The 25,020-nt window shown below is 43.6% G+C and overlaps 5 non-coding genes across 5 annotated transcripts; 3 read left to right on the top strand and 2 right to left on the bottom strand.

Moving 5' to 3' along the window:
* The first annotated feature begins 3,247 nt into the window (after positions 1–3,247).
* On the top strand, positions 3,248–3,320 carry trnak-cuu (transfer RNA lysine (anticodon CUU)). The gene has a single exon. It is a non-coding gene; the product is annotated as a tRNA-Lys (tRNA).
* Positions 3,321–6,080: 2,760 nt separating this feature from the next.
* On the top strand, positions 6,081–6,152 carry trnac-gca (transfer RNA cysteine (anticodon GCA)). The gene has a single exon. It is a non-coding gene; the product is annotated as a tRNA-Cys (tRNA).
* Positions 6,153–11,635: 5,483 nt separating this feature from the next.
* Positions 11,636–11,709, bottom strand: trnan-guu (transfer RNA asparagine (anticodon GUU)). Its single transcript has one exon. It is a non-coding gene; the product is annotated as a tRNA-Asn (tRNA).
* A 6,718-nt stretch (positions 11,710–18,427) lies between these two features.
* Positions 18,428–18,500, bottom strand: trnat-ugu (transfer RNA threonine (anticodon UGU)). Its single transcript has one exon. It is a non-coding gene; the product is annotated as a tRNA-Thr (tRNA).
* A 3,934-nt stretch (positions 18,501–22,434) lies between these two features.
* Positions 22,435–22,507, top strand: trnak-cuu (transfer RNA lysine (anticodon CUU)). The gene has a single exon. It is a non-coding gene; the product is annotated as a tRNA-Lys (tRNA).
* Positions 22,508–25,020: the final 2,513 nt, after the last annotated feature.

The raw sequence follows: 25,020 nt of genomic DNA, 5'->3' as shown, positions 1-25,020 counted from the left end.
CACAGAGGGTCGTGGGGGCCTGGAATGGGTTGCCGGGCAAGGTGGTGGAGGCGGACACACTGGGAACGTTTAAGACTTATCTAGACAGCTATATGAACGGAGTGGGAATGGAGGGATACAAAAGAGTGGCTTAGTTTGGACCAGGGAGCGGCGCGGGCTAATTGTTCTTTGTTTCTCGTTTCAAGGCTTCATTCTATGATCAACTTGCTGGTGCCAGTACAGAGCGAGACTGCGGATAGTTGGGAACCTGTCTCGGGGGCAGGGAATTCATATGGTGTTCGTGGAAGTGGAAATGAATAGGGTTGGGAAGCATTTTCAGATCAGGGCCAGTGTGATCTCCTGGACTCGTTTCGATCGCCTCAGGGGGTCGGAGAGGAATTTCCCAGATTTTTTTTCCCCATATTGGCCCTGGGGTTTTCACTCTGGGTTTTCGCCTCTCCCTGGAGATCACATAGTCTGGAATGGGGGGGTAGGGGTGAGTTAATAGGTTGTGATGAACAAAGCATCATAGCTGTGAGGGACAGCTCGGTGGATAGGATATTAGTATGTAGATAGGCTGGAAAATTGGGCGGGGATTCAGGATTCAATCCTGGACCGGGGAGCGGCGCTGGCTTGGAGGGCCGAAGGGCCTGTTCCTGTGCTGTATTGTTCTTTGTTCTTGTTCTTTGTTTTGTTTTTACGGTTTGGATGAGAGCAACAAATGTCCATTACCTGACCACCAATCCAAACAGCAGTGAAAGTGTCAATCTCTGACCACCAGACCAGCTGCTTTTCGCCTGTTTTACAACTTGCTTTACACACACTGCATGTATTGCTTTATTTTTCGCGCCAGGCCAGACTACATTCACCACAAGCAAGTCTCTGTTGCAATATGGCACCTTCTGTTTCCATCCCAGTGATACATTCAATCAGTGACAACATACAACAGACATTCCACTTACAGTTATTAATTCCACTTTCGACTGTTTGAAACGAGAGAGAACCTTTTCCAAATATTTTCGTTGCAGAGTGAGGGGAAAGGTGAATAATTCAGTGTGAACGCCAAATTCTGAACTTTTTACCATCCACATGTTACCTTCCATCACCATCTCAATTGTCAGCGCTTTGCAGCCTATCACTATCTTTCTGCTACTGTGTTTGTTCTTGACTGTTGCACATGTGACATTTCCAGCTGTGATGTAGACTTGCAAAACTCACTCGGCTGATATCAGTAGATCTGCTTTCGATCAGATAGTCAATCAGGTTATTTTTTAATAGTTTGCTGAGACCTATAAATGATCGTTTCCTGAGCGGGAATTGAAAACAAACAACACTGGGGAGTACTGAATACAACCCACTGGACTCCCAGGGTCACGGGTGAACTGTGTTTTTCAAAATGACTTACCATATATCCCTTAATGTGCCCAGTTTGGGTGGAACATAAGTGACTGCTTCATCTAATGACAACACCAATTGTGCTTGCTGGGACATGAAATCGACAGTGAGGTGAAATAGTCCCACAATATGCTGAAGTGATCGTGGTATATAAAATTCTAAATAGGATTGAAGAAAGTAAAATCTTTTTTCTTATGCGCAATCGGGAACACCATGTCAAATGTATAGGTTGAGAGGTGGTAGATTTAAAACTGAGATGAGGAGGAACTGCTTCTCACTGAGGGTCATGAATTTGTGGAATGCATTGCCCCATAGCAGGGTTGAGTCTGAATCATTAAATGATTTCAAGAAAGAGACAGATATATTCCTGATAAGTCAAGGGATGAGGGGATATTGGAACAGGTAGGGAGGTGGATTTGAGAACAGGGAGAGATCAATCATGAACTGATTGCATGACGGTTCAGGCTCGAAGGGGTGAATTTGCCCACTTCTGCTCCTAATTCTATGTTCCTAAGTGTAACTTTCAATTTTCAAAACCCACCAACTCATCACTGTGGCTCCAATGTAATCTACGTACATTACATCCACAGGTTCCCCTTCATCCTCACCACAACTGCGTCCTGTAAGGGACTGAGGAATGGCCCCATTTTGTGGTTTAATTACTTTAAAATTCTTTGTTTCCCTCATTTAATCTCTCCTGATTTACACCCGCAAGAGGCCTCAAACCCTCTTGTTATGCTGCTGGATAACACTTGTTTAAAACTTCTTACATTTCTAGAAATTCCCAGTTCTTCCCAATGAAAGGTTATGGTGCTAAAATATAAGATTTGTTTTCCTGTGCACACAAGCTGTCTGGCTTTCTGAGTTTTTCCAGCATTTTCACCTTTCACTGCAGAAGTCTGAGCAGCTTTGGATGTCAATGGAAATATTTTTATTGAACAACATCCTCAGCAGCGGCTCGTTGGACGAGGGGTATTACTCGGGCCTGGGGAGTAAACAACCACAAACGTGTGAGCGATCTCGGGTTCACAAGTCGGGCTAGATCCCTCAATCAGCTGTTGTTTCGTATTGGACAAGTCATAGGTTTTATAAATGTATTTGCAGTGCAAACGTTGGGATTGGTTTACGTGGGATTTGGTTTGAGAACCTGATCACACAGTGCAGGCAATCTATCAACACAACACTCACACAAGAAAATCAAGACATTAAAAGGTTAATATGCTTGTGGCCATTCACTTCATCTCTGGTCACCAGTTTAGAGGACCCCATGTTTGTTGGTTGAGACAGCTGGCTGTGTGTCTATTGTTATTCATTCGTGGGTTGTGGATGTGTACCGCACTCGCTATTTCTGTTTTTCATTGTCTCTATATATCTCCCTCAGTCTCTCTGTCTATGTTTTTATTACGTTGACATCTTTTGCTCCTTGCTCTGTCCATTATTTAGCTGTCTGTGTGTAACCGAGGTTCACTGGATTGATTTCTCCGTTTCTCCTGGGAGGAGAGAATCAGTGGGATGAGTCTGTTCGCTCTGCAGTTTAGAATTATCAGGGTTGATCTTACTGAAAAGTCGGAAACTGGGAAACAGTTTGACAGTGTAAATGTTGAGTTCCCCCCACCCCTGGCTAAATTATTAAGAACAAAGAATAATAAGGTGAATGATGTAAGAGGAGTTTGGAATGTTTGGGAGAGGCGAAGCTAAGAATTGGAAGATGTGAATAATGTAATTAATGATTGAGAGGAATGGACAGGAACTTTGGGGATTCTGTCGGTGGATTCATTGTCAACTTTGAAATCAGAACAAGCTGACACACCAGATGAAAAATCCATAGTTGTCTCCATTCTTTTTAGGTTATGGAAAGCAGCTTAGTACATGTGCCCGGCTAGCTCAGTCGGTAGAGCCTGCGACTCTTAATCTCAGGGTCGTGGGTTCGAGCCCCACGTTGGGCGACATTGGTTTCAAACTTTGCCTCATTCCTGGGTGAATTCCCGATCTCCGTTCTTCCTGAAGTGTCACCGCTCCAACTGAGTCTTTCTTCTTTCTACGTTGTTTTTCTCACAGTTTTCGGTTTGTGACTGAAAATTGCCTCCGGTTCACTGGAAGGCGGGGAGTTTAGCGCTGAACTCCGAGAGAGGTTTTGTTCTCATTTATTATGAGATTCAAACCCAGATCTGCGAGATTGTGTCAGTGGGAACAATAATCACCTCCATTGTAATTCAATCACTCCAGCCTTCCATCCGATCAAAATACCGTTTGTTCTTTCCTCCTCTCCCTCTCTATTTTCCTTGACTCTGGACTTGTTTGAAAATCATTAAATCACTACTTTTTTCCAGTTAGGGTCAAAGGTCAGCATCCTGAATCATTCACTCTCTTTCCCTCTCCACAGAAGCTCTTGAAGCCGATGAGTCCTTCCAACATTTTCTGTTTTGAGGTGGGATACGGAGCAACTACAAAACCTAGTTTTGGATCACAGTGGTTCACTTTTCTCTGACTGAATCTTACCTGTTTGAACTGTTGAAAGGTTGAGGTTTTAAATAATAAGACACTGGAATATATCACCCTGTTTCACATGAAATGAAACAAAATGAGAATTAATCATTTCATAAAATGCTGCTAATGCAATATATATTTTGTTGTCAATGCCAGCATTTGTTGTCCATCCCTCTTTCCCTCTGAATTGGGTATTTTGCTGGGCCATTTCAGAGGGCAGTTAAGAGTCAATCACATTGCCTTTCCTCTGGAGTCCCATGGAGGCCAGAAAGGAGAAGGATGGCAGATTTCCTTCTGCAAGATATGTTTTCATGACAATCAGAAAACAAAGCTTCATTACGGAGACTAGCTTTCACTTCCGTTTCAGTTCTAGACTGCTTTGGGATCGTGACCTGTGAGCCTGGGCCACAGGATTCATACTCCACTGATTTTACCACTATGTCACCATCTTCCCGGAAGAGTGTAAGTTTAAATTCTTCACATGCAATCAAAGCACTTAATTTCACATTGAAAACAAACATTTAAAGCAGTGTACTGTGGAAATCAGTGTCGTACACTCAGGATACCGGGGAACTGACGAGATATCTATTGCTTTCATTCAAAGACAGAAAAATGTGGTGAATCCTCAGCGTGAGTGATGAAGGAGCTGTGCTCCGAAAGCTCGTGATTTCAAACAAACCTGTTGCACTTTAACTTGGTGTTGTGCGAATTCTTACCGGGTACTGAAGGGCATTTCATTTGCAATTCGCAAAAAGATTATTTTTATAAAATTAACAGCTTTCAACAAATCGCACCGCAATCACATTGCAGACGGTGCAGTGAGTTACTCTCCTGGCCTCATTGCATCAGCTTCAGAGGCCGATTGCTCAAGAACACAAAAAGCTCAGCGATAACGAGGTCGGAGGCTTCATTCATCAGGGATTACCTGAGAGCACGTGACCTTTCTCCCAAATCACACACGCGCACACACGCCCACAATTGCTCAATAATGCTCAGGTCACTTCAATTTCCGTGTTGGTTTCGTCGCTAGAATTCGCTGCTTTCACTGCCACGGATTGGGTTCGATTCGCGGGTAGGGAATGATGATTCATTGCTCTCGTGCAACACATGAATTAAGGAGACTGGATGTTGCTTCCTGGTCGAAAACGGGAGAGATACTTGTGGCAGGTTGAACAGGAAGAAGAAAAAATCTGCCCCATTCCACAATCCTGTCCATTACCCACAACAATTCATATTTACATTAGGAAGTCTTACAACACCAGGTCTATTTGGAGTCAGGGGCTTTCGGGGCGCTGATCAAATAAAGCAAATTGATTTTATTATCGAAGCAAATGAACGTGTTGGACTTTAACATGATGCTGTGAGACTTCTTATTGTGCCCACCCCAGTCCAACCCGGTATCTCGACATCATATTTACATTGCAATTGCTGGTACCAACTATCAGAATGAGTGAGTTACCTTCTACTGCATTAAATTTCACTGTAGCTCACCACATTCAAAGAGTAATGTTTGTTATAAACCTTATTGTGGTAATCTGTTGAAAAACTTCAGCTCATCACTGATCTGCTTTCATCACACTGGAAGCTAATGTGAAAAGATGAATACTTTCAAAGGTGAACAACGTGTACAAGACTGGAAGGAGAATGCGACTGTGAATAATTGGCACTGTGGAATTCCCTGTATTCAGTCTATGGGAGAACCAGGAGAATGAAATCCTCGTGGTCCAGTGCTTCGGATTTGGCGCTTTCAGGGTCATTGATCGGCTTCAATATGCTAAGATTGAAAGTTTTTGATAATCCATGTAAGAGACCTGAGTTGTTTCCTGATCGAAAACAGCTCTGTCAGAAGCAGTGGAGTTAGATCTATATTTGTGTCCGAATTGGAAATGTCACATGGGCAACAGTTCAAGAACAAACACAGATAGTGAAGGACAATGATAGGCTGCAAAGCGCTGCCAATAGAGATGGGGATACAAGTTCAAATCTGCATGACAAATGGGGTTGATTTTATCGGATAGATTGACACAAACATCTCCCAGACCTGGATCCAAATCTCAGCCAAATTACAAGAAAACATCTCGCTAACTTAAACGCTGAGCTCTCCGACTTCACTCAGAAACCAGTAACTCTGAGACAAAGCGTGATGCAGTCTGACCACTGGAACCCCCTCCACCACTTAATAAGACTATGCTGGATCCCGAGCACCAGTTCGCAGCTGAGGGGGTGTAGCTCAGTGGTAGAGCATTTGACTGCAGATCAAACGGCCCTCGGTTCAAATCCGAGTGCCCCCTTCTTTGTCTTAGCTTCGATTGTGGTTGTCTTTCTTTGGCTGCAAAGCGCATTGTGACGTCCACCAACCGGGAAAGGCGTCGCATAAATACAATTCGATCTTTCATAAATTATCTTCAGTCCCAATTTTTGGTTACTGACAATCGTCAATAGAAACAGTTTGTCCCTTTCTGCTCTATCAAACGGCCCTTTCCCATGTTGGGAGAAGCGGGAAACCCCTAAATCGCTGCAACACTGTGGGGGGTAAAGTAGTCAAAGGGGTTTGCATAGTATTGTAAACGATGTGGTCATGTTGTAGTTCTCGACTATGTTTTTAAAAAAGAGAATTGGGGTTGGATATATAACAGCACTTGCTGACACCCTAATATAGTGTGTCTTCGTCTAAGTGGCGGAATTCGTTATTGCGTTCGACTTTAAGCAAATGTTTGGTGGCTCAGTACCATCCAGAGGCGGTGGTTGTACTTTTATTTTCCCCATAAGCATTCATTGTCGTGCAGTTCCGGCTTGTGAATAGAGGCAACAATAAAAATATTTCTCAAGTGTTGCCGCTCGACTGTTGTCAGGTGTTGTCAACATTATTTATTTAATGAATATTCATATCATCCATATCACATGGTATAATATATATTCATTTCAAATATGCAATTAAAGTTAAGAATTAGAGTCTTGGCTGGATGTGTTTGTGTGTCAGTTCTCCGATGAGTCCTCATCTGAGACTGGGAAACAATGTCTCAGTATTCTGTAGGTTCAATAAAATTGTCTCTCAGTCTTCTAAACTCCAGGGAATTTCAGCGCAATTTACACAGCCTCTCATCCCAGGAGAACTCTCTCATCACAGGAACCTACCCAGTGGACCGTCTCCGATGGAAGGGTAGCCTTTTTCGAAAATAAAAAGCATTGTCGATATCAGAACTGCACCGAATATTTCACACTTGCTCCCAACAAAACCCTGTATAAATGTAAATTGGTGTTTTTATTCTTATACAGCAATCTGTTGGCAATAAAAACCAAAATGCTATTCCCTTCCTATTGTTTGCTGCACCACCATGCTATCTTCCTGCGTTCCTTGTACAAACACACCCAAATCTCTCAAGACAAACGCTTATATTAGGAAAGACGATGGCCTGGTGATATTATCGTGAGATTATTTATCCAGAAACTCATCCAATTTTATGGGCCCCGCTTTTGAATCCTGCCACGGCACGTTGTAGAATTGTTTTTCAATAAAAACTATCTGGAATTAAGAATCTACTGATGACCATGAAACCATTGTCGATTGTCGGAAAAACAAACATTGAGTTCGGTAATGTGCTTTACGGAAGGAAACCTGCCGTCCCTTATCCGGCCTGGCCTACACTGACTCCAGAGCTGCAGCAAAGTGTTTGATCCTAACTGTCCCAGGGCAACCAGGATGGGCAATAAATGCTGGCCGGCAGCGACACCCATTTCTAATCAATTAAAAAAGAACTAGGTCACCTTCACAAACATTGTCTGCTCTTTCTCCGTTTATGAACAAGATAAGATCTTTCTGGGCAACATGGTGGCACTGATGCCTCACAGCGCCAGGGGCCCGGTTTCAATTCCCGGCATTGGTTACTGTCTGTGCAGAGTCTGCATGCTTTCTCCGTGTTGCGTGGGTTTCCTGCGGGTGCCCCTTCTTATTCCCACAGTGAAAGATGTGCTGGTTTGGTACATTGGCCATGCTAAATTAGCTGTCAATTTACCCGAGAAGGTGGCGGTTCTGCCGATGACGTAATTGTCACAGAAACTTCATTGCGGTGTTAAAGTAAGCTTAATTGTGGCACTAATAAATAAACTTTAAACTGTCCAACTGATGCAACCACTGAGCTATGGAGCCAATTCCTGCGCCCAGCGTGGAGTTGGTGTATCATCATCAGTGGAGCGAAGAAGAGATTGAATTTTCAGGTGGGTGATATTTGATGGATGTGGAAATATCCGAGGTGGAGAACAAGGCGTCAATCGATGAGACTTGAAAGAGGAAGAATTTGACATGTGTGTCAGTTGTTTTTGTGATAAATGTCTGCCGTGTCATTCTTCTTCAGAGTTTGTATTGTTACATCTCTGATTTTTCCGGCTCTAATACAATTCATACAGCTGAAGATTGATCTTGTTTCTCCCTTAACAGACACTGTGAGGCGTGCTTTCGTTTAATGAAGAGTTAAATAAGAAGTTATTCGCTACTTGCCTGGTACTCCAACGTGGAACATGGCGATGAAACCTGACCACGGCACGCCAGGGAAGCTAATATCAGAGATTTGAAATTCTTTGATAACCATCTCTGTCTCCACCGCTTCATTTCAAGTCACTTTCGCTACTGACATTGTCACACAGTCATTCTAACATCTTATGACCAACTGAAGCAAATTATGCCTTCTTCCTTTATGTTCAGATACTTTCATCTCCAGAAATTCAGTCCGTGCTGAGCAAAGCGCTCTGTTTAGTTAACAGTTTATCATCAATTCCGGGCCATAGCTATGGAAACATTGACTCTGAACCACTAGACCACCCAGGCTCCACCATCACTTCCTCGATGTTGTCTTTTCCACCATTCATGGTGTCATGTAATCCATCCTGCTTTGTGCCCTATCACAAAAATCCTTTTTTTTCCCCTTTCGCTGAGTGATTCCTCACTTTACAATCAGAAAATACTGGGAATACTCAGTCGGTCAGTTCATGTTTAGTGACAAACGCGCAAATAATTCCAGTAGTCGAATCCCTCTGAAATTAAAAGCTTTTGTTTTTTTTTGTGCAGGCAAAATACTGCGGATGCTGGAACCTGAAACAAAAATAGAAAAATGCTGGAAAATCTTAGCAGGTCTGACAGCAGCTGTCGAGAGAGAATAGAGCCATCGTTTCGAGTCCGGAGCTCTGACGAAGGGTCATCCAGACTTGAAAGTTGGCTCTTTCCTCTCTCCACAGATGCTGTCATGTCTCTTCAGACCTTCCAACCTTTTCTGTTTATGATGAAAGTATTTCTGCCGCGATCAAACCAGGGATCTTTCGTGTGTAAGGCGAATGTGACAACCACTGCACCACAGAGACATTGCGATGCAATGATTCAAGGAAACTGGTTCCACAAACCCATCAATTGCAAACAATAATTTACATTTGCGTTCCATTGGAATTTGTGTGATAACAAAGGTATTTCATAAAGTTAAGGAACTGGACATATAGCGGTGATGAGATTCGATCACACGCTTCAACTACTATCACTGCCCAGTCAGTTCTCTCACAGCACCAGGTTAAAGTCCAACAGGTTTATTTGGTAGCACGAACTTTCGGAGCACTGTCCGAATCAGGTGACTCACGTGATGAAGGGGCGTGCTCCGAAAGCTTGTGCTACCAAATAAACCTGTTGGACTTTAACCTGGTGCTGTGAGATTATTTACTGTGCCTACCCCAGTCCAGCGCCGGAAACTCCACATCATTACTGCCCTGAGCTCATCAATGGTACCAGCAGAACCTATTGATGCCGTATCTGGTATTGCCAATGAACAGCATCAATGGAGTAGAATTGGGTCACATGAACCATTGAGCCTCCTCCATGACTGAATCAAGGCAGATCCACAGCCTCAATCCCAATTTCCCAGCTTATACCAACAGCCCTTCATTCACTTAGATTCCAACAACTCTCCACCTCAACCTTCAAAGTCTTCATCAACTGAAGATTCACAGACCTCTGTGCCGCTACAGAATTGATGCAAGATGGCGTCCGAGCGAGGCGAACTCTTGGAAGCTGTGCCCAGCATACCTTCTAACTCTATCTTTTACTCTCGTTCTATGCTTCTAAAACTTCATTCTAACTCTTTTAAACTCTCTCACAATGCTTCAATTCAATTTCTAGCATCCCGGCTATGACTGTAACACTACAAACTGCACTCTCTCGTTTCCTTCTCTATGAACGGTATGCTTTGTCTGTCCAGCGCGCAAGAAACAATACTTTTTATTGTATGCTAATACATGTGACAATAACAAGTCAAAGAATTCCAAAGATTCACAAGCCTTGGAGTGAAGAAATATCTCCATATCTCAGTCATGAATGGCTGAAACATTAACCAGAAAATGTACGCCCAGAGTACCTTACTGAGGCACTTTTGCCACTGTCGAACCGGAACATCACTCATTTGCCATGGCAAATCCATCAGCCTGCATCAGCTGCATCGTGAGTGTGACAGTGGAAGCAGAAAAGCAACAGAATGCCAGCGGCGACTTTGCTGAGGGTATTTTTTTTCAATAAATGGTGAAGAACAAATTTACATTTTGTCTGCTCCAATCCAGTTCATATTCAACAGCGATCAAGAATCGGAGAAAATTCAAAAAAATATTAATTTCGATAATGTTTCGACCTTATTTTAAATCGGGGAACTCATCGTATATGAAATGAACATGTTAACTCCTACAATCCAGAAACTCTGCTCATGACTAATGTGACCGGCCGAGAATATCAAACAGTGCAGTCTGATTGCAATTTAAATCCTTGTTTTGTTGAAATATAATTCGGTTGCAAACTTCAGCCATGTGGCAGAGTCATTGATCTAACATAAGATTCAGAAAATAACATTTGTCCCGAATTTTATCTCTTTCTCCATGAATGCAGTTGCAGAATATTATTCAAGCTTTGGGGGAGTGTAAATGCCACATGGCTGTGAGATAATGTGATTCCTTGATATGTAATAACGCTTAGAGATGGGGCAGCTGCTTTGAAAAGTTTTTATCAACTTTTTTTGAACCCAAGGATCAGTATACTTCAGGAACACAGGTGACACATGGAAGTGTTTAGAATTTGATGCGTGTGCACAGATTCTGCCAAACCTGCTGAGAATTTCCACCATCTCATGCTTGTATTATAAATACAGGTTTTTTCAGAACATAAAACGGCAAGACGGCAATGATAAATGAAATAGTCCCACAAGCTGTTCACGTGTAACTTTCAATTTCCAAAACCCACCAACCTCATCATTACTGATCCTGTGAAAACTTACCTTGTAAAACACGGCAGGCATTCGTCTCTCAAAGAACTGAAACGCCTCAAATGTGAACTCACTGCTCTCAATCTCAGGACTTTTCAATTATAAAAGCAGCATTCTGGTGAAAGTTTAACTCAGTCCTCATTCCACTGATCTTTGCCGACTTGCTGTGTATTTCCCTCATTGAACACATTTCAGGTTGGGACAGACAGATTCCTGATCTATCTGAGAAAGAAGAGGAATGGGCAGGAAAATGGAAACCCAAGATCAAACATGGGTTAAAGTTTCGAGTTCAGTTATTGAGTTTAATAATTTTTGAAATATATAAATTGTTACACATAATATGTCAGAGATAAATGTTCAATAAACTAACGTCGGCTAACAGTAGAGGCAGAAACACACGATAAGTTTTTTTTAAATGTTGCCCAAGGACTCAGTGACACTCAAAAACCGAGAGACAATGAAAGCAGATGGAGAGGAAAAAAAACTGAAAGCCCCGTCCCTGGATGGTCTCGAACCATCAACCTTTCGGTTAACAGCCGAACGCGCTAACCAATTGCGCCACAGAGACTGACGCAACTGGAGCTTACAAGGCATCCTAAATCAGGGTGACAGCGTGTTGGCTGCAAGTTAGACGCCAATTCAATTTTCACCAAACCTGACACAGAAAGACCAAATGATGACATCGTTTACAAATCTAAACATGTATATTTTATTATTTTACCCCACAGTGTTGTTGTGGTGTAATGGTTCATCCCTTCTCCTAACATGGAAAAGGGCCGTTTGAAACAGCAGGGAGGGACAGACTGTTCCCACTGACTGGGCTCAGTAACAGAGGACTTGGAATGAAGATCATGAAATATTTGCATTTATATAGAACCTATCCCGACCAGCGGACGTCACAAAGCACTTTCCAGTCAATGAAGGGCAGTTTTAATTGAAAAAAAATCAATTAAGCGCGGAAGTAGGCATTCGATTTGAATGCAGAAACGTCGTGACCTGCAGTCAAATGCTCTATCCCTAAGCTATATTCCCTTTATGCTAAGCTCCCGTTTTGTCGCTCGTTAGTCCTCTGTCTCGCGTGGTCTCTACTTATGTTTGCTCCTCTGTGTGCGTCACTGTGCTTACGTACGCTAAGGGTGTGAACGCTTTTTTTTTTAACCATCACAAACTCTATTCACTTACTTTATAAATCTTCTTGGTAAATGTACTGAAGATGGCAAAAGGCTGAAAGTTGCGAGATGAAATTGACCTTTTCTGTTATTTGTGAGTGGAGGGTGCTTCTTGACTGAGTTCCCGTATGTTCCATTGTGCAAGATGATTAAAAGTTTTCTTTGATCAACATTTAAACAGACAGCGGATTCACTCGGTGTGATGGTGGTCCCAGTTCTATATCTGCGATCACAGCATCAGTTCACGTCACTTACTGGAAACCCAATATTTCTAATAGGTTGAACGTCCCAATATTTCTAATACGTTGGATGTTTAATCTAATTTACTTCATTTTATATTTCATTATTTCCATCTCAGATCTATTTCCACCAGAGGCAAGTCTCTCTTTCAAAGTGTTCTGTTCAGGTTGAACATAAGTTAGTTCTTCATTCAGTGGCAACAACGATTACTTTTCGCTGCCGTATAAAAGCGGCAATGAGGTGAAATAGTCACACAAGCTGCTCATGTGTTCCTCTCAATTTCCAAAATCCACCAACCTCATCACTGCAGCTCCTGTGTAATCACTGTACAGTACACCCACCGGCTCCCTATTATCCACAGGACACGCGACTGCTTCAAAGATCTTGTGAATGGTCTCATGCTGCGGTGCAGACATTCTGTGATACTCTGCTTTCCTCACTCTCAGGCCATGGACTACACAGTACTTGTTCATTTATCTCTCCTGAATTGTTCCTTATCAGAGCTGTTTCCTGTTGTTATGCTTTCTAGCTCCTGGATTTCACTTGTTTAAAACCTCCTACATTTCCAACCTTTACCCGTTGAAAAGAAAAGTTATGCAGGTGTAAGAGGAGATTCCTTTCCCTGTGTGCACATGCTGCCTGGCTTCCTGAGTTTTTCCAGCGCTTCCAACTTCCACTGCAGTTGTCAGATCAGATTTGTATGGCAATATAATATCTGTATTTGAGCGCCCCTTGCAGCAGTGGCTCGTTGGTGTAGGGGTATGATTCTTGCTTTGGGTGTTGTGATTTGCCAATTTGCGAAAGGCCCTGGGTTCAAATCCCAGACAAGCCCCGTTGTTGTTCGCAATGGCGAAGTCTTGCTCATTTCTTTGCCGTGGACAGGGCAGGATGAGTTTACTCACGGTTCGGTTTGGGAAACTGCCTCTCAAGCAATTCGAGATTTTTTCAAAAGTTGACTATGCTTTTGAACATTCTCTTTGTCCCTCGTCAACGATTCAGAGGACCCAATGCTTGTGGACTCCGGCCGCTGGCTTTGTCTACATTGTTATTCATGCATTAGATGTGGCTGACTCCCCCACTCACTGTCTGTATCTGTCTCTTTGTTTCTGTGTATCGACGTCAGTCTCTTTCACTGTCTCAGTCTCTCTTTGTGCCTCTATCAACTTTCCATACTTTTCTCTTATTTCCCTCTATTCTCGCGCTGTTTGTGTAACCAAGATTCACTGGATTGATTGTTGTGATGAGGCAGTTGCCCTTGGAGGAGAGATTCATTGCTGTTACCATGTTCTCCCTGGGGTATGGAATAATGAAAAGTGATCCCATTGAAAAGTCTGGAAAGGCGAGACTGTTTGACAGTGTACATGCTGAGAGATTGTTTCCACCGCCGCTCTCCCCACCCCCCCAACCCCGCAACACCCCCTCCAGCCCCCACCCCCACTCCTCCCCCGCCTCTTTCTGGAGTCTGGAATGCTTTGAACTGGGCTCACATTATCCGGATGGTGTGTCAACCATTTAGGACTGAGTTGAGGAGACAATTCCGCACTCAGAGGCCATCGTTATACTGAACAGAACGGATTACTGCAAAGAGGTGTACCGACAACTGAACAACGAGGAACACTACAGACAGTTACCCACAGATCCGACTAAAGAACACACCCGTCAACTCAGCACTCCGATCAAATCCTTTGATCCGGGCCTTCAGAGCACCCTCCGTGCTCTCATCCCACGTACTCCCCGCGTTGGAGATCACTACTGCCTCCCAAAGATACACAAGGCAAAAACACCCGGCCGTCCCATCGTATCGGGCAATGGGACCCTGTGCGAGAACCTCTCAGGCTATGTCGAGGGCATCCTGAAACCCATGGTACAAAGAACCCCCAGCTTTTGTCGCGACACGACCGTCTTCCTACAGAAACTCAACACACATGGAGCAGTTGAACCAGGAGCACTCCTCGTCACAATGTATGTCTCGGCACTCTACACCAGCATCCCCCACGATGATGGCATTGCTGCAACGGCCTCAGTACTCAACGCCGACAACTGCCAGTTTCCAGATGCAATTTTACAACTCATCCGCTTCACCCTGGACCACAATGTCTTCACCTTCAACAACAAGTTCTTCATCCAGACACACGGAACAGCCGTGGGGGCCAAATTCGCACCTCAATATGCCAACCTCTTCATGCACAGATTCGACCAAGACGACTTCACCGCACAGTGCCTTCAATCGATGCTATACACTAGATACATCGATGACATTTTCTTCCTTTGGACTCGTGGTGACCAATCACTGAAACAAATATATGATGACATCAACAAGTTCCATCCCACCATCAGACTCACCATGGACTACTCTCCGGAATTGGTTGCATTCTTGGACACACGCATCTCCATTAAGGACGCTCACCTCAGCACCTCACTGTACCGCAAGCCCACGGATATCCTCACGATGCTCCACTTCTCCAGCTTCCACCCTGAACACGTTAATCATAGAAAGAAACCCTACAGTACAGAAAGAGGCCATTCGGCCCATCGAGTCTGCACCGACCACAATCCCACCCAGGCCCTACCCCCATATCCCTACATATTTACCCACTAATCCCTCTAACCTATGCATCTCAGGACACTAAGGGCAATTTTTAGCATGGCCAATCGACATAACCCGCACATCTTTGGACTGTGGGAGGAAACCGGAGCACCCGGAGGAAACCCATGCAGACGCGAGGAGAATGTGCAAACTCCACACAGACAGTGACCCAAGCCGGGAATCGAACCCAAGTCGCTGGAGCTGTGAAGCAGCAGTGCTAACCACTGTGCTACCGTGCCGCCATCCCATACGGACAAGCCCTCTGTACACACAGGATCTGCTCTGATGAGGAGGATCGCAACAGACACCTCCAGACGCTGAAAGGTGCCCTCATAAGAACAGGATATGGCGCTCGACTCATCGATCGACAGTTCTGGCGCGCCACAGCGAAAAACCGCACCGACCTCCTCAGAAGACAAACATGGGACACGGTGGACAGAGTACCCTTCGTCGTCCAGTACTTCCCCGGAGCGGAGAAGCTACGGCATCTCCTCCGGAGCCTTCAACATGTCATTGATGAAGACGAACATCTCGCCAAGGCCATCCCCACACCCCCACTTCTTGCCTTCAAACAACCGCACAACCTCAAACAGACTATTGTCCGCAGCAAACTACCCAGCCTTCAGGAGAACAGTGACCATGACACCACACAACCCTGCCACAGCAACCTCTGCAAGACGTGCCGGATCATCGACACGGATGCCATCATCTCACGTGAGAACACCATCTATCAGGTACACGGTACCTACTCTTGCAACTCGGCCAACGTTGTCTACCTGATATGCTGCAGGAAAGGATGTCCCGAGGCATGGTACATTGGGGAAACCATGCAGACGCTACGACAACGAATGAATGAACACTGCTCGACCATCACCAGGCATGACTGTTCTCTCCCTGTGGGGGAGTACTTCAGCGGTCATGGGCATTCAGCCTCTGATCTCCGAGTAAGCGTTCTCCAAGGCGGCCTTCACGACACACGACAGCGCAGAGTTGCTGAGCAGAAATGGATAGCCAAGTTCCGCACACATGAGGACGGCCTAAACCGGGATATTGGATTCATGTCATACTTTCGTTAACCCCCGCAGCTTGCCTCCTCGACTTGCAGAATCTCACTGGCTCTCCTGTCTGGAGACAATACACATTTCGTTAACCTGTGCCTAATGCTCCCTCCACTCATATTGTCTGTATCTTTAAGACCTGGTTGGCTGTAAGGATTGGCATTCTAATCAGTATTCTGTAACTTGATTTTCTGTCTCTGTGTGCCTTGTTTGCGAGCAGATATCCACTCCATCTGTCGAAGGGGCAGCGCTCTGAAAGCTAATGGCAATTGCAACCAAATAAACCTGTTGGACTTTAACCTGGTGTTGTTAAAACTCTCAGTGTGTTTACCCCAGTCCAACGTCGGCATCTCCACATCAGGTAAAAAAAGGCCAGAGGAACAGCCATCTCTCGATAATATCTTGGGTGACCATCTCCAGAGGCCAGGGCAGCCAGTCAAAAAAACATTTGCCTCTACAGCAGTTCTCCACCCCTGACAGATTAAAATTCGCTCAAGAAAACTATCTAACAGAAGGATGCGGAGTTAGAAAGACCTTACAGACACCGCACAATGACTGAAGAACTCCAAAATCTTCTGAATCCCATCGAGGCCGTTTGTATAATTTCTTTTAGAGTGACTGAAATTCTGTTATTACAGTTTTGGTAATGAATGTTCCTAGTATTATTTGAACTGCATTTCAGTCGAACCGTACCTTAATTAACATGTTTTACTTGTTTACTTAAAGTTCTTGGTTGTTTGAATAAAATAGCTTGTTAATTATTCAGTCAAAGTGAGTGACAGGCATTTTTATCATTAATAAGCCTCTGAACGTTAATTAAAAACAGTTAGCAGTTTCACAAATAGTTTTTCCAGATTACGATGTGAGATAAAGGGGATGAGCCTCTGTGTCATAACAGTATGGTAATTTACTGAATAACAGCAAGACTGGCAAAGTTTGGACAATATTTCACTGTTACAGAAGGGCACAAAGTAAATCTGTGTCGGGAATATAAGCAGAAACAGGAATAGCGGGAGTCCATTTGGCTCGGGGTGCTCTCAAACCTCCACACTTTCAATTGGCAGGTAAGTTTCCAGAACAAGTTTACTGCAGAAATAATACAGGAGTTTAAATTCAGGGCTTTCACTGCCTGCATTCAATTCAATTCCCTGTCTCGATATTGTGCTAATTGTTGTAACTCACACTCAGTTGCTAGTTTAAAAAGAGCCATATTAGACTCAGAACCTTAACTCTCTGTCCGCTTCACATTTGCTCCAAGACCTGCTGAGAACTTCCAGAACTTTCTGTTTTTATTTTAACATGAATTACTAGCTTGATCATACACATGAACACAATAACTAGGAGCAGGAGTAGACCACTCGGTCCATCGAGCGTGTTCCCGAAATTCAATACCGTCATGGCTGATCTTTGGGTACAACTCTGTTTTTCACCAGCTCTCCCTGTCCCTGAATTCCCGGAGAGGCCAGAAACCTGTCTATCCCAACCTTAAATGTATTCGATGATGGAGCTTCCATAACTGTCTGGCATAGAGAATTTCAAAGATTCGCAACCATTTCAGTGAAGTAATTTCGCCTTTTCTTAGGCCGAAATGATCAGCCCATTTTCCTGAGACTGTACTGCCGTGGGTTAGATTTCCCGAGCAGCAGAAGAAATCTCTCAGCCTCCACCCTGTCAAACCCAATCAGTCTTGTGCAGGTTTAACGAAATCGCCTCTCATTCTTCCAAACTCCAGAGACTTTCAGCCAAATTTACTCAGCCTCTCATCATACGACAACTCCCTCATCCCAGGGATCATCTGCTGAACCTTATCTGCACCGTTTCAAATGCAAACACATCTTTTATTAAATGTGAATATCATATCTGCACAGAATATTCAACATGTGGTCTCAACAAAACCCTGTGCAACTTCAGCAACACCTCATTATACCTGGACTCCAGTCTGCCGTCAATAAACACCAAAATGCAATTTTCCTTCCAATCATTGCCTCCACCTCCATGCCAGCTTTATGCATTCCTTGTACAAACGCATGTATTCTATGCTGAATATCGACACTTACCTTTTTCAGCTCTTCAAATATGCGCTGCTTTTTCTATTTTTTGACGAAGAAAGAAATACCTGTTCGCTTTCCATAATTGCACTCGATCTGCGCCTCCACTCATCAAAGCTCCCCATTTCATCTCCCAGACTCTATTCCCTTTTCCGACAGCTTCTATTAGCTGAACCTTGCTCATAGGCTCCAGCGAGAATTGAACTCGCGACTCCTGGTTTACAAGACCAGCACTCTAACCACTGAGCTATGGAGCCAAATGCTGCAAGGCGCTCCCAGTTAGTGCAGCGTTATCCGTGGATTGAGGACCAGGATGGGATTTGAGGACGGAGATTTTTGATGAATGTGGAAATGTCTGAGGTGGAGAGCCGGAAGTTAAAAGACAGAAGTTGAAAGTGACATGATTTGACATGTGTATTGTGTATGTACTTGACATGTATGTTGTGTGTGTCATGTGGTTCTTCTTCAGAGTTTATCGTCAATGTTACATCTCTGATTTTTCCAGCTCTGATACAAGTTCATCTAGCTGGAAGATTTAGCTTGTTGTTCACTTCACGGACGCTGTTTTTGTTAAATGAATAAATGAACAAAAATGTATTCACTCCGTGTGTGGGAATCGAAACCGCGTCACGGCGCCGACGCTGATCACGAGACCCTCAGTGACGCTGATGTGACAAATTTGCAGTGAGTTGATCATCTCGGCACCCATTGCTTCATTTCTAATAACGTTCAATAAAAAAAAGTCACAATGAGGAATGACGGGAAGCGCACATGACAGGATTTGAACCTCAGTTTGAAAATCCCAATACATCCCCTCGGCCGGGACTGCAGTCTCAATGTTTGCAATCCTGCTGTTTATTTCGACAGACAGCCATTCAACCGGTGTTGCCGTTTATATTCTCTATCGGAGCAACTCCACTCCTCCCAGCTTTGACAAAGGGTCGTCTGGACTCGAAATGTCAGCTTTCTTCACTCCTTACAGATGCTGCCAGACCTGGTGAGATTTTCCAGCATTTTCTCTTTCTGTTTCCGATTCCAGAATCCACGATAATTTGCTGCTCCTTCCACACTCGTTCCTTTACCTCAACAACTGCTTACATTGCTCTGTCGCTCCTCTTTCTTCATGCCAAAAACGACACGGCACAAATTCTTGCATTCAATCTGAAATGCTGGACTTCAACTGCAGGGACCAAAACTCAAACCCATTCTGGCAGTGGCTGCAGTCGAACCAACAGCTCCGTAAAGACTGGACCTTCAGCCACTGGATTAGATTACTCGGCTACGTTACCACGTCAGGAGCTGTGCCCTTTACTGGTATTGTTATTAAAATTAGCAGCAAAGGAGCTGCGACAGTCCATCAGATGGCTTGAGCCTGCTCCTTCACTGAATCAATTTATCCTGAACTCTGTAACAAGCAGGAATCACATCCTGTCAGAAACAGAATGAGCTGCAGTGAAGGACCAGCACCATTTAAACTGCCCTTAACCTTGTCTGGTTCCCAACATCCTGCCAGAAATGACAAGAAAAAAACCTCCTGCTGAATTTGCTCAGTCTTCACTTCAGGACATGAGGCGAGATTGTGTTTTATATGTTCCACAAGGCAATAACTGACATTTGTTTTTACGGTTTGGATGAGAGCAACAAATCTCCATTACCTGACCACCAATCCAAACAGCAGTGAAAGTGTCAAACTCTGACCACCAGACCAGCTGCTTTTCGCCTGTTTTACAACTTGCTTTACACACACTGCATGTATTGCTTTATTTTTCGCGCCAGGCCAGACTACATTCACCACAAGCAAGTCTCTGTTGCAATATGGCACCTTCTGTTTCCATCCCAGTGATACATTCAATCAGTGACAACATACAACAGACATTCCACTTACAGTTATTAATTCCACTTTCGACTGTTTGAAACGAGAGAGAACCTTTTCCAAATATTTTCGTTGCAGAGTGAGGGGAAAGGTGAATAATTCAGTGTGAACGCCAAAATCTGACCTTTTTACCATCCAAATGTTACCTTCCATCACCATCTCAATTGTCAGCGCTTTGCAGCCTATCACTATCTTTCTGCTACTGTGTTTGTTCTTGACTGTTGCACATGTGACATTTCCAGCTGTGATGTAGACTTGCAAAACTCACTCGGCTGAAATTAGTAGATCTGCTTTCGATCAGATAGTCAATCAGGTTATTTTTTAATAGTTTGCTGAGACCTATAAATGATCGTTTCCTGAGCGGGAATTGAAAACAAACAACACTGGGGAGTACTGAATACAACCCACTGGACTCCCAGGGTCACGGGTGAACTGTATTTTTCAAAATGACTTACCACATATCCCTTAATGTGCCCAGTTTGGGTGGAACATAAGTGACTGCTTCAGCTAATGACAACACCAATTGTGCTTGCTGGGACATGAAATCGACAGTGAGGTGAAATAGTCCCACAATATGCTGAAGTGATCGTGGTATATAAAATTCTAAATAGGATTGAAGAAAGTAAAATCTTTTTTCTTATGCGCAATCGGGAACACCATGTCAAATGTATAGGTTGAGAGGTGGTAGATTTAAACTGAGATGAGGAGGAACTGCTTCTCACTGAAGGTCATGAATTTGTGGAATGCATTGCCCCATAGCACGGTTGAGTCTGAATCATTAAATGATTTCAAGAAAGAGACAGATATATTCCTGATAATTAAAGGGATGAGGGGATATTGGAACAGGTAGGGAGGTGGATTTGAGAACAGGGAGAGATCAATCATGAACTGATTGCATGACGGTTCAGGCTCGAAGGGGTGAATTTGCCCACTTCTGCTCCTAATTCTATGTTCCTAAGTGTAACTTTCAATTTTCAAAACCCACCAACTCATCACTGTGGCTCCAATGTAATCTACGTACATTACATCCACAGGTTCCCCTTCATCCTCACCACAACTGCGTCCTGTAAGGGACTGAGGAATGGCCCCATTTTGTGGTTTAATTACTTTAAAATTCTTTGTTTCCCTCATTTAATCTCTCCTGATTTACACCCGGCAAGAGGCCTCAAACCCTCTTGTTATGCTGCTGGATAACACTTGTTTAAAACTTCTTACATTTCTAGAAATTCCCAGTTCTTCCCAATGAAAGGTTATGGTGCTAAAATATAAGATTTGTTTTCCTGTGCACACAAGCTGTCTGGCTTTCTGAGTTTTTCCAGCATTTTCACCTTTCACTGCAGAAGTCTGAGCAGCTTTGGATGTCAATGGAAATATTTTTATTGAACAACATCCTCAGCAGCGGCTCGTTGGACGAGGGGTATTACTCGGGCCTGGTTAGTAAACAACCACAAACGTGTGAGCGATCTCGGGTTCACAAGTCGGGCTAGATCCCTCAATCAGCTGTTGTTTCGTATTGGACAAGTCATAGGCTTTATAAATGTATTTGCAGTGCAAACGTTGGGATTGGTTTACGTGGGATTTGGTTTGAGAACCTGATCACACAGTGCAGGCAATCTATCAACACAACATTCACACAAGAAAATCAAGACATTAAAAGGTTAATATGCTTGTGGCCATTCACTTTATCTCTGGTCACCAGTTTAGAGGACCCCATGTTTGTTGGTTGAGACAGCTGGCTGTGTGTATATTGTTATTCATTCGTGGGTTGTGGATGTGTACCGCACTCGCTATTTCTGTTTTTCATTGTCTCTATATATCTCCCTCACACTCTCTCTCTATGTTTTTATTACGTTGACATCTTTTGCTCCTTGCTCTGTCCATTATTTCGCTGTCTGTGTGTAACCGAGGTTCACTGGATTGATTTCTCCGTTTCTCCTGGGAGGAGAGAATCAGTGGGATGAGTCTGTTCGCTCTGGAGTTTAGAATTATCAGAGTTGATCTTACTGAAAAGTCGGAAACTGGGAAACAGTTTAACAGTGTAAATGTTGAGTTCCCCCCACCCCTGGCTAAATTATTAAGAACAAAGAATAATAAGGTGAATGATGTAAGAGGAGTTTGGAATATTTGGGAGAGGTGAAGCTAAGAATTGGAAGATGTGAATAATGTAATTAATGATTGAGAGGAATGGATAGGAACTTTGGGGATTTTGTCGGTGGATTCATTGTGAACTTTGAAATCAGAACAAGCTGAGACACCAGATGAAAAATCCATAGTTGGCTCCATGCATTTTAGGTTATGGAAAGCAGCTTAGCACATGTGCCCTGCTAGCTCAGTCGGTAGAGCATGAGACTCTTAATCTCAGGGTCGTGGGTTCGAGCCCCACGTTGGGCGACATTGGTTTCAAACTTTGCCTCATTCCTGGGTGAATTCCAGATCTCCGTTCCTCCCGAAGTGTCACCGCTCAAGCTGAGTCTTTCTTCTTTCTACGTTGCTTATCTCACAGTTGTGGGTTTGTGGCTGAAAACTGCCTCCGGTTCACTGGAAGGCGGGGAGTTTAGCGCTGAACTCCGAGAGAGGTTTTGTTCTCATTTATTATGAGATTCAAACCCAGATCTGCGAGATTGTGTCAGTGGGAACAATAATCATCTCCATTGTAATTCAATCGCTGCAGCCTTCCATCCGATCAAAATACCGTTTGTTCTTTCCTCCTCTCCCTCTCTATTTTCCTTGACTCTGTACTTGTTTGAAAATCATTAAATCACTACTTTTTTCCAGTTAGGGTCAAAGGTCAGCAACCTGAATCATTCACTCTCTTTCCCTCTTCACAGAAGCTCTTGAAGCCGATGAGTCCTTCCAACATTTTCTGTTTTGAGGTGGGATACGGAGCAACTACAAAACCTAGGTTTGGATCACAGTGGTTCACTTTTCTCTGACTGAATCTTACCTGTTTGAACTGTTGAAAGGTTGAGGTTTTAAATAATAAGACACTGGAATATATCACCCTGTTTCACATGAAATGAAACAAAATGAGAATCAATCATTTCATAAAATGCTGCTAATGCAATATATATTTTGTTGTCAATGCCAGCATTTGTTGTCCATCCCTATTTCCCTCTGAATTGGGTATTTTGCTGGGCCATTTCAGAGGGCAGTTAAGAGTCAATCACATTGCCTTTCCTCTGGAGTCCCATGGAGGCCAGAAAGGAGAAGGATGGCAGATTTCCTTGTGCAAGATGTGTTTTCATGACAATCAGAAAACAAAGCTTCATTACGGAGACTAGCTTTCAATTCCGTTTCAGTTCTAGACTGCTTTGGGATCGTGACCTGTGAGCCTGGGTCACAGGATTCATACTCCACTGATTTTACCACTATGTCACCATCTTCCCGGAAGAGTGTAAGTTTAAATGCTTCACATGGAATCAAACTACTTAATTTCACATTGAAAACAAACATTTAAAGCAGTGTACTGTGGAAATCAGTGTCGTACACTCAGGATACAGGGGAATTGACGCGATATCTATTGCTTTCATTCAAAGACAGAAAAATGTGGTGAATCCTCAGCGTGAGTGATGAAGGAGCTGCGCTCCGAAAGCTCGTGATTTCAAACAAACCTCTTGCACTTTAACCTGGTGTTGTGAGAATTCTTACCGGGTACTGAAGGGCATTTCATTTAGAATTCGCAAAAAGATTAATTTTATAAAATTAACAGCTTTCAGCAAATCGCACCGCAATCACATTGCAGACGGTGCAGTGAATTACTCTCCTGGCCTCATTGCATCAGCTCCAGAGGACGATTTCTCAAGAACACAAAACGCTCAGCGATAAAGAGGTCGGAGGCTTCATTCATCAGGGATTACCCGAGAGCACGTGACCTTTCTCCCAAATCACACACGCACACACACGCCCACAATTGCTCAATAGTGCTCAGATCACTTCAATTTCCATGTTGGTTTCGTCGATAGAATTCGCTTATTTAACTGCCATGGTCTGGGTTCGATTCACGGTTAGGGAATGATGATTCATTGCTCTCGTGCAACACATGAATTAAGGAGAGTGGGTATTGCTTCCTGGTCGAAAACGGGAGAGATACTTGTGGCAGGTTGAACAGGAAGAAGGAAAAATCTGCCCCATTCCACAATCCTGTCAATTCCACAACAATTCATATTTACATTAGGAAGTCTTACAACACCAGGTCTACTTGGAGTCAGGAGCTTTCGGGGCGCTGATAACATAAAGCAAATTGATTTTATTATCGGAGCAAATGAACCTGTTGGACTTTAACATGATGCTGTCAGACTTCTTATTGTGCCCACCCCAGTCCAACGCCGGTATCTCGACATCATATTTACATTGCAATTGCTGGTACCAACTGTCAGAATGAGTGAGTTACCTTCGACTGCATAAAATTTCACTGTAGCTCACCACATTCAAAGAGTAATGTTTGTTATAAACCTTATTGTGGTAAATCTGTTGAAATCCTTCAGCTTATCACTGCTCTGCTTTCATCACACTGGAAGCTAATGTGAAAAGATGAATAATTTCAAAGCTGAACAACGTGCACAGGACTGGAAGGAGAATGCGACTGTGAATAATTGGCACTGTGGAATTCCTGTATTCAGTCTATGGGAGAACCAGGAGAATGAAATCCTCATGGTCCAGTGCTGAGGATTTGGCGCTTTCAGGGTCATTGATCGGCTTCAATATGCTAAGATTTAAAGTTTTTGATAATCCATTTAACAAACCTGAGTTGTTTCCTGATCGAAAACAGCTCTGTCAGAAGCAGTGGAGTTAGATCTATATTTGTGTCCGAATTGGAAATGTCACATGGGCAACAGTTCAAGAACAAACACAGATAGTGAAGGACAGTGATAGGCTGCAAAGCGCTGCCAATAGATCAGGAATTT

The sequence above is a fragment of the Mustelus asterias genome, unplaced genomic scaffold (genome assembly GCF_964213995.1).
Source record: "Mustelus asterias unplaced genomic scaffold, sMusAst1.hap1.1 HAP1_SCAFFOLD_430, whole genome shotgun sequence".
Taxonomy (NCBI): Eukaryota; Metazoa; Chordata; class Chondrichthyes; order Carcharhiniformes; family Triakidae; genus Mustelus; species Mustelus asterias.
Note: the sequence above shows the minus strand (reverse complement) of the source record. Positions and strands in the feature narration are given on the sequence as shown.